This window comes from Ostrea edulis, chromosome 2, assembly GCF_947568905.1.
Source record: "Ostrea edulis chromosome 2, xbOstEdul1.1, whole genome shotgun sequence".
In the NCBI taxonomy this organism is placed as follows: Eukaryota; Metazoa; Mollusca; class Bivalvia; order Ostreida; family Ostreidae; genus Ostrea; species Ostrea edulis.
Window position 1 is genome coordinate 84907433 of NC_079165.1, and position 11846 is coordinate 84919278.

Below are 11846 nucleotides of genomic sequence, written 5' to 3' on the forward strand. Positions count from 1 at the left end.
TATCTTTGGAACCTGAAATAACAGAGTGACTCCCAGCGTGCACTGTAGCTGATTAAATCATATTTAAAAGTTGTAAATACCATAGCAGGACCAAAGAATAAATGTATTTGAATATAGATCTACATTCACTATATTCTGTTTCAATCTAGTTAGATCTGCTTTTTAGCTGTCTCTCCGCGTGTGAATACACTAATTCCGCGACATTGTTGGAAATTAACATGTTTTCTGGTTTATTAGAATTTACAGTAATAAAGAACACTTTCCTATATTACACAAAAAAAAATTTCATCAGTTTAGAGTTTGTCCTTTTTGGAATATATCGCTTTACATGTACCATTGGTCAAATATGTAAATCATAATCAAATATGGAAACAAGTCAACGTTAGGTGATTTTCAGCTGTTACGGTGAAATAACTTTGAAAGTATTTATTTTTAAAAATGCAGAAAAATATAGATAATAGAATGTCTTTCCTGGTTTGGTAAACGGGATATGAAGGTACAAACATTTTTTTAAAAAAATGCGTAACCCGCTTATGTACCGGGGTATTTTTCATACAATATTCACAACCATATGCCATTTAACAAACCAAAGAAAGTAATTAATTATATAAAAGCCCCTGTCTGTATTGTCTCTATTATAACATGAAATTACATACTGACAAAGTCGAAATCTAGGTCATCTGAATCAAGTTAATAATGATAACCGAGATGCCTCAATAATTTTGAAACTAAAAGACGACTGTCCATTTTGGTGCCACCGTAGGAAAATAGAGCTCTTAACAAATTATGGTGTAGTCCTTTCTATTGAATTTTGAAAATAAAAGGCAATTTACTTATCTACTGGAAACAGGTCTTAAAGGGTTTGTTAATCTAGCGAATGACAAACTGTTTCCTGAACCAAGTGTCGACGAGTCCTGATATTTACAGATTCATGCTTCAACAAGCTCACTTCTAAACATACTGATTAACGTGCGAACAAGAAAAGATTTCATCGGTGTTCTTTACAACAGGTTTTTTGTTTCCAAATTCCAGGCACACACACAGCACCGGTGAAAGGGATAACAATCACAGGAATGTTTTCTGTAAACATCCGCGCCCTACCCACACGTAGTATCAGACACGGCCGTCAAAGATTCGACTTAGGTCTCGCAGGGGAAGTCATCACTGGTCTTCAACATTGGGAACCGGATGTACTTTTATTCAAGATTTATCAGCTGTTAATATGTCGTAGAATAGATGTACTTTAGATGATAACTCAGATATAATTGCGATCATATCGAGTTCTGTTCCTTAAACATCGATAAACATCTATTGTTCAATGCCTAGTTATCGTAAATTCATTACTAATTTCCCCATTGAATTTTTATATCTCCATATGTTAATAATCACAAATCACTGAAAATGCAAATGAACAATTCATAGTCACTCACATTTCCAGCATATCAAAGCTCTTGTCGATATATACTACAGCAAATGTGAGTTGCAGCTGGGAAATTTGTAGAGGTGTAATCAATGTGTCAATAATTTACAAAACCGTGTCAAGTAAAACAGATATTTGCTAAAACAGTTTTTTTATCTTGATTATTAAAACAAATCGAATTGTAAATGGTTTAAGTCAATTTTAAAAACGATGGCTAACTTTGCTTTAATAACTTGATATCCCCCTCGTAAGCTTCTCTGACGTTATGCAGATGGATATATTTGCAATCAATAGAAAGTCTCAACCTAGTTTGATAAACTGAACTCGGGTGTACAACTTATCAGAGAATGACCGATTTCCTACTACCAGTCACAACAGTGCTCGCTTTGTGTACGGGGTGTTTTCGGAGAAAACTTCCCTCGGTTGAGACAGATGTTGATTATTGAAATAGGTAGCCATAATCCTCAACCATATAATAGCCACGACTATCTGATTTACTTCGGATCTTCGCATTTATGAAACACTTGTCACCACTTTAAAAGAATTCACAATCTCCCATAATACAATGATTCTATAATAATAGTCGTTTATTGTAAACGAAATTACGATCTATTAACGTATCGATCAACTGAAATCGCTTTCATGAATGGTTCAAAATATGTTTTATTCTCATAAGGAATCGACTGGGAGTTTCTCCCTTCAATTTTACGATCCAATGTTTACTAGAGTATGAAAGAGTTACCGACTCCATACAACTGGGAATAGCTTATACACAGCTCACACAATTGCTTCATGACGTGGAAGATGGTTTGTTGATATGACATGAAATACTTGCATATCAATTCAGCGGCCCTGAGTGACACTCTACATATTCTGTATCTAACATACATCGTTCCCTTTGGACTTAACGTCATGCCAGTTGTCAGAAGCAGGCGAATTCAGTTCACCAATCACACATCTATCACCAACCATGTCCAGCTATCACACGTCAACCAATCAGTTCAACCGTTCACATATCTACCAATCATACGTCTACTAGTCATACATCCACAATCACACATTACCAGTCACACATCTAACTACACATTATTAGTCACACATCACCAGTCACACATCCAATCACACATCACCAGTCACACATCCAATCACACATCACCAGTCACACATTACCAGTCACACATCCAATCACACATTACCAGTCACACATCACCAGTCACACATCACAAGTCACACATCCAATCACATATCACCAGTCACACATCCAATCACACATTATCAGTCACACATCCAATCACACATTACCAGTCACACATCCAATCACACATCAGTCACACATCCATCAATCAGGCATCACCAATCACACATATATGTACAGCTGTACATCAATCACACACCAACCAGTCACACATCCACCAATCACCTGTCAACCAGTCACATCCACCAATCACCTGTCAACCAGTCACACATCCAATCACACATTATCAGTCACACATCCAAACACGCATTATCAGTCACATATCCAATCACACATTATCAGCCACACATTTAATCACACATTATCAGTCACATATCCAATTACACATTATCAGTCACATATCCAATCACACATTACCAGTCACACATTATCAGTCACATATCCAATCACACATTATCGGTAACACATCCAATCACACATTATCAGTCACACATCCAATCACACATTACCAGTCACACATTATCAGTCACAAATCCAATCACACATTTTCAGTAACACACCCAATCACACATTACCAGTCACACATTATCAGTCACAAATCCAATCACACATTTTCAGTTACACACCCAATCACACATTATCAGTAACACACCCAATCACACATTACCAGTCACACATTACCAGTCACAAATCCAATCACACATTACCAGTCACACATCCAATCACACATTATCAGTTACACATCCATCAATCAGGCATCACCAATTACACATATATTTACAGCTGTACACCAATCACATATCCACCAATCATATGTCAAACAGTTACACATCCACCAATCACATGTCAACCAGTCACACATCCACCAATCACATGTCAACCAGTCACATATTTACAAATTATACGTCCACCAATCACACATGCACTAATCACACGTCTACCAACCACACATCACCTATCATACGTCAACCAGTAACACACCTTCGTTTTTTTGCAGTGGAAATACAATATTTTAATGATTTATCACCTAATATTTCACCACGGTTTTTATGGCGTTAAAGCCAGACCTGGGGTAATGGTAATGTGTACAATGCAAGGTGAAGATAACGAACAGTGATCAATCTCATAACTCCTACAAGCAATACAAAATAGATAGTTGGGCAAACACGGACCCCTGGACACACCAGAGGTGGGATCAGGTGCCTAGGAGGAGTAATGTAATGGTAAAGTAATGACGGCCAATTTCAGTGTAAAGGGGTGTAATGTGTATTGGGCCATTTTTGCATTAGAAGTAATGGTAATGTAATACATTATTTGTAGAAAATATACTGTTCTGCACATTGCATTTCATTGCACTCACATTGCCTCAGTAGTCGGATATTTGATGATATTTGAGTTTTAGATTTATTCATTATATTATTGATTGACTTTTACACGTTCTGAGCAAAAAGATCAACTTCATGTATATTGTCTTTAAGAGTTAACAGTATTTAATGAAAAGTATTTAAGTTCTAATATCCAAGGTATAGTAAGTCAACACTTCAAATGAATGTTTCCCTAGGACTTATGTTACTGTATATTCAAAATTCATCAATCATTATAAAGATATTATTTTTCTGCCATTTCTTTGATATCAGTATATTGTGTAATGTAATGTACTCTCAATAATATGTAATGTAATGCATTACATTTCAAAATAAGGATAATGATAATTGTAATGTCAAATGTTCTAAGTAATGGTAATGTAATGCATTACATTGCTATGCATTTGACCCCAGGCCTGGTTAAAGCTGAGACAGGGATATTTCAGTCAGATTTCGCTGTGATTTCAAGACTTGCCGTTTCGTACTTTTGAAGTTTGGAAATTCCGAAATTGTACAACACAACTAGTCATGTACAAATTTCAATTTTGAAAGTCTTCAATCTAGATGAATAAACCGCAGGAAGCCTGTCGCGTGTCAGTTAAGTAGATTGGTATTCCTGACGAGGGGCCAACATTCGTTGGATAAAATCAAATCAAAACTACTGAGTAGCTCTGTGATAATTCCGACATTGACTTTGGTAACATTATCACAAGGTCTATTTTTACCAACGATTTTAGATGTGCAATTCGTTACAAACTTGATATAAATAAATAAAAATTAATGTACTTTTGTTATACACTAGTGAATGAATAAGTCCTCGTTTTGAATTTCATTTAAGGTCGATCGATCCTCATGTGACTTATCAAAAATAATGGTTAACGTAGTTCCACACTCCTGTGACGTCATAAGATTTTGCAAAGTCAATGATTTAATGACTGGAATATAAATTTTGTTGGAGTCTTTTTCAATAGTTATTTTAAAAAAATTGTCAGCCATAAAATATTTCAAAACTCTTAGTTATATTTGAATAGTCAATGATATGTTTCAAAATATTGAATCCAAGGACAATAACTCCGTTTTCAATAAATTATTTATCAAGTCCATTATGCGATATATTTATTTTTCACAAACATTTTACCAAAGTGAAAAGGAATCATTATCTGTGTCTTTTCGTGAAATTACATAAAATTTTAATCCATGAGTGATTTTGAATAGCTCAGCTGCATGGTGCCAGACTTCAGTTTTTTATGGGGGTATACGTACTCTAAAAGCTATAAATTTGAAATTATTAGGGAAAGGTATGGAATTTTTTTTCATAAATAACTATACCAGATGTACATCTACTAATATAAACAGAAAAAATGATATGTAAACCATGCTATAAGGAAACTGTGTCCACATTTATTCGTTTTTAAACACTTTGGAGAACAACGCTGATTCAATAATTTTGGACTTATTATTCTAAAACTTGATGAACATATTTAATATGACATGTGTTTTAGTTAGTGAAATGTTTCTTGATAAATAAATGCAATTAAACAATTTTCTTGTTGTTTTTATTTTAAAATAACGACAAACAACTGTTTGCAATGAATTTTATAAAAATCAACATAGGGGTACATGACTTCAGTAGTGTCTTTAATGAAAATTAATATGGAAATCCTTAACTAATTTGCATTTTCCCATTAAGTACTCTGAATGTTAATTTATTGATTCCAAACAAAAAAATGCTACCTAAACCCCAAAAATCCAGGACTAAGGACCCACCTTAAAAGTGCAAAAACTGTATTAATTTCCATTCAATATAGTTAAATTTAATCAATAACCAAAGAAAATGTGTATGTCGCCACATTTTTAAAAATGTCAGACATAAAAAAAAACGGAAGTATATGTTGACATCAGAAAATCACACATTTTCGTTGTACAGAATAATTAGAATAGATAAAAACTTGTTGAAATGACAAATTTTAAATGCCAACAGTTTAAAAAACTGTTAATTCATAAATATGTATCAATTAATTGTGGATATTAGGGAAATCATGCATAATAGACATGCAGTAGAAGAAATACCAGCATAGGAGTTATTGTCCTTGACAAAAAAATTTTAATTATAAAGAATTCATTATCTCTAGAAAATATACACTTTTTCAATATCAATAGTTTACCAAATTTTTTATATTATGCAGTGAATAAAATTCCTCTGAAAGATATATTTCTATCATGTGCAAAGTTTAATTTGATAAAGATTTTGCAAAAACCTATGACATCGCACGAGGATCGATTAATCTTAATAGACAGATGCTTCCTTGTAATTGATGATGCAATCAGTTTGCTTTAGTAACAAAGTCAGCACTTTGTGGCGTTAAACTTTAAGTCCTTGAAAATTGAATGATGCCAATATGCGCAATAATTGTCGTTTAAGCTCAACCCTTAAATAAATTAGTGTGAAAAATATAATTACTTTTGCTAAATCACAAAAATTCTCTTTCACGTGCGATAGCGTTAGATGCTTGATGTTCCTACAAGTTGTAGCTCTGTTAACTCTTGAGCTCAATCAGTAGAGGACTGGACGGTTGAGTCAGGTCCCGGGTTCGATTTTCAGCAGAGGCATACACTCCTCTCTTGTGAACAAAGTAAACATTACAGACCATGTAAAAGCGCGGTCTGTTACAGTAGGTTCGAAACTGCACATGCATTTCTGTGCGATGCATTTTTTAATGTATGATTTTCCCCTGAATTAAAGTAAGTACTTGATTGGGGATTGAAGTTATTGTTGATGTTAGCGTTCGAGTTGTATAGTCTCTAGATATATCTCAAACGTACTTAAAAATTAAAGTGTAATAAATATTATTGTTGTCAATTTGTACTGCGTTTGTTTCGGGTTTACATGTATATGACTATTCATTCATGAAATACAAAAAGATGGTGCAGCGTTTTGTGGATTCAGGCAACTAGTAATATATTAAATTAATCTTGAGGTGAGAAGGGGAGTTAAGTACAGACAGGTGAAAACTCCAAACATAATATACCTATACCTATATCTATGCCTGTTAACGTCGCTATTCTTCTGCGTAACATTGTTTCTACTAACTATTTGTGCTTACTATAACAATTAAGATTTCTAAATTAAAGACTTCACAATTAACTCTTCATCCTCAAGGACTGTTCAGTTGTATGCATAGCGTCAGTGTAGTCCGATCTATATGAAAAGAAATACACCGATTTTTTTTCATCTTCTGCGGCCTGATATCTTTGATGCTTTTGTGAAGTTCTTTTCTTGTATTGTGTATATCGTATCGGTAAATGATCACTCAGCTCTTATTTAACGATACCTGCGCTGTAAGTGTAATATAGAGTAGAGATGAACGATGATACAATAGAAAACACTAAACACCCCGACTAATGTTCACAGTATGCATTCTAGAACTATCAGAGTTTGACAAAGAGATGGCACACAAGGTGTGAATCACCAATATTCATATAAGACTGCAATCAAAAGATGACGTATGGAAATATGCTAAAACACGTTGCCTAGAGAGGCTCTGACATCAGTCAAACGTTACTTGAACGGCTTTAGCTTCGGGAGAATAGAAATAAATACGCCCATGAACACTAGTGTACTGAATATTAGTACATGTGCATTGTGTTAAACCCTAGAGAGGATTTTTATACGATACATCATCCTAAACTAGCCTTCCAACAGAAGAGTGCGTAGATTTTCAAAATACTGTTTTACCACACAGTCACTGATCGTTACAGAGGGTTAATAAATGATTATATCAATGGATCGTATATCCTTACCATGGGCTTGATCATCACAGAGAGTCAATAATTGATTATTTCAATGGATCATATATATATTCTTAACATGGGCTTGATCATTACAGAGAGTCAATAAATGATTATATCAATGGGTCGCATATCCTTAACATGGGCTTGATCATTACAGAGAGTCAATAAATGATTTTATCAATGGGTCATATATCCTTAAAATAGGTTTGATCATACGAGTACTCTTCACCAACAACAGCAAACATGGACGTCCCTGAAATTAAAATTGTGATACGCAGTCCTGTTTTATAGCTTTGCCTTGACATATCATATAGCCTTGACATATCGTATGACCTTGACATATCATATAGCCTTGACATGTCAATATTGTATAATTCAAAAGTTATCACGATAGACAATTTGGATGGGATGGGGATGGAGGGGGTATAAAAGAAGGAACTGAAAGCGATTTTATGACGGGGTAACTGCATATCAGGTTATTTGTAATATGACCCAATCACATAAATTGTTAAGGGGCGGATCATACATTGAGCAGTATACATCGTTACACCTATGGTAACCACTCCATTCATGTTTATGACTGTACATATATAAACTTCTCGGAGAGGATTTGTGACTGTGAAATTACGCAAAGAACAATATTGCTTGACCACTTTAATAACAGAACATTTGTGTAAGATTAGTCTTCTATTTCTATCCATTAATCACCCCCCAAAACAGCAAGCTGCCACCCAAACTTTTCTGAGGCTCAAAACAGTATTATATATAACAGTACTAGTATTATACAATTATTGACTTTTGATTGTACGGACCTGGTCATGTATTGGTTAACCAAGGCCATATCAAAAGGACTATAATAAAGAATACAAATTGAGATATCAAGAATTTAATTCCTTTATTAGTATTTCTATATCTACATGTGTAAGCTGGTATATATATGTCGATATCAAGGTATACCATCGTATCAATGCATTAACTATTGATATCAGAAATTATTGATACGAAGAATTATTCAATGATGTCAATAAAAAGTAAAATGGTATCTCATACATATATGAATGTCCATCTATGGATTGAGTAAAAATATAGTTTTAATGTTGGAAATCCATCAATTTTATCAGTATCACTGTTTGTTCTTATTCTGGGGCTAATTAATAGTATATTTAAATTCCAACATGATTTGTGCTATGAAAAACTTCTAAACAACTGGGGTTCATTCGATAATATTTACTAATTTCACTGAATCTTTTCTCTTATACTTCTTTTGAAATTACACTGCTTTCATCAGGCAATAAAGACATGTTTGTTGCAAACTAGTTCATGGTTTTCCAGCAGTACCTGTCTGCAAAATCATTACCAAATATGGAGTGTCATCAAGGTCAAAGGGTGCATTGGCTGTTCCACTTAACGTAACAAATGGGTCAACCATATGATATTTTAAATCTTAATTCTAGTTTATATTTTTTAATAATACACAAAAATATAAATATAAGCAATAAAATGGCTTTCTATGTTTCGTCGTTTATGCATTTTTTCTGCAATGCTAGCTACCTTCATCACCTGATGAAACAACAAAGAAAGCATTTCATTATTTAAATAATCCAATACACTAGGAGACTAGACTGTTGACGTGACGTCACAATGGCAATTCGTTGAATGACATCCATGTCGTTTGCGTATTAGAACCACAAGCCTAAGTATGTAATATGTTGGTAAACCTTTCTCGAGTACCAAGAGATTTGGTGCCGAGCGAAGCGAGAGACCCAATCCAGTGGCGGGAGAAAAGTTTAACAACATAAGTACATGTTTCACACGAAGTAATCAGTTTATTATTACATGTACCTTATGCGACAGAATTTATTGTTTTTTTTACCTTTTTTTTCCTGTAGAACTATTAAAGTAACTGCGATGCATTGACAACCAGCCGGTAGTCGCTGAATCTTGGACCGGTGTAACGATAAAAAGTGATCCCTGTAGAATATTGACCGGGGTCATTTTTCTACGTAGAAATTTAACCCCCTGGTCAGTATCATACGTAGAAAAATGACCCACTTTTTGCAGAAGTTATGGCCTTAGCGTCATTTTCTGGGTACCTGTAAAGTGTGAAACGAAATCGAATCGAAACGAAATCTACCGAAACGAAACGAAACATACCAAAACGAAATGATATATTCCGCAATGAAACGAAACCTACCGGAAAAAAAACATATTGTAGAACCGAATTCTGTAAGTTTTCTTTGTAATTTCTACAATGATATTAGGAGGAGGTAAGCATTTTGTAAAACCAAAAAAGCTTATGGACAAGGGAAGCAGAAATTACAAAGAAAACGGAAAGACATACTCAGAATCATCTTCACAAGTCAAGGGTTATTGGTTAGTGCGACGTAACAAATCAATAACCCTTGACTTGTGAAGATGACTCAGAATCCACCCTTTGATATACATGTACTACATACAAATACACAATATCCACATGTATACATGGATTTGTCTTTAGAGCAAAAATAAAAAGTCCTATGTATTTATGCTCAAAGGCGGATCCAACGCCGGCGACACCACCCCTCGTTTAGTATGTTTCCCCAGACCTCCGACCTGTGAGTCTGTAACCCTCCTTTCTGAAATTTCTGGATCCGATACTGATTGCACATGGTATTGATGATTTAATCAACTTCGGATAAGTACTTTGTGCTTATTCACCCCCCTTTCCAACTTTTAAAACTTTGTATAAGTCAATCCAAAAGCCTACAACAAAGGGGAGGCGAATTTTATTCATGTATGGTAACTTTCACAGGGGTATGAGATAGCATATTTAATTATTTTAATTAAAAGTGTTCGGTTATACAATCTGTTCCACTTCGTTTAGGTGGGTTTCGTTTCGTTTCGGTAGATTTCGTAAGATATGTATACATATCTAGGTAAGTAAAATTGTTGAACAACGCATATCCCTTTCACACATTAATTCAAACACTCACGTTTAATACAATGTGGAATCTACGGAAGCCAATAGGTGCCAGGGTATAGAATTAATATTTATTTACCTGGCGGCCGCCACTTATTTTATGTGGCGGCCGCCACTTAATTTAACTGGCGGCCGCCACTTATTATCTGGCGGCCGCCACTTATTAACTGGCGGCCGCTATATAAATAAACTGGCGACCGCCATATATAATCGCTGAGTGATTATTTTGGAAAGATTTAGAATAGTACGCAAACACGCAGCATCGTTTTTCAAAGTGTATAGGGAGAGTCGGAGGAGAAATTGTCTTCTACAATTGTTGACAAGCAGAAAAGGAACCTAAAATGTCTCTTTTGTCCAAATTTCGTACTCCTAAATTGGAGGGAGAGGGCTCCGTTCATTCTTCAATTGATCAGTTTATTCATTATTACATTTTTACCATCCATTACTACCACCAAAAGAGTGGGGTGGGGGCCAATCCGCCAATTAAATCTTATTTCACATGTGAAAATAATTATAGTTTGCATGTGAAAATAATAAAAATTGAACGTTGTCAAAAAAATGGAGGGTCAGCTCCGTGGTTCTACGTATTTAACAGTACAATCGAAAAACAATAATTTAAAGCTCTTAATTGTATATATATATATATATATATATATATATATATATATATATATATATCACATACATATTACTAAGCATTGGGAGGGATTGCACCCCTTTCATTTTGAGAGAGAGATAAAAAAAAAAAAGTGAGAGGAATTGAATAACTGGTGACAGCCATAAAAATGATTTAAATTGAGTGGCGGCTGCCACTTAATTTATTTGGCGGCCGCCACATAAATTAACTGGCGGCCGCCAGTTAAATTAAGTGGCGGCCGCCACATAAATTAAGTGACGGCCGCCAGTTAATAAGTGGCGGCCGCCAGATAATAAGTGGCGGTCGCCAGTTAAATTAAGTGGCGGCCGCCACATAAATGAAGTGGCGGCCGCCAGTTAAATAAATATTAATTCTATACCCTGGCACCTATCGGCTTCCGTAGGAATCCACCAAGCTATTCCAGTGTACGTATACACACGTGTTTGTCGTATAGAAAATCCCCAATTTTATTCGTGGTT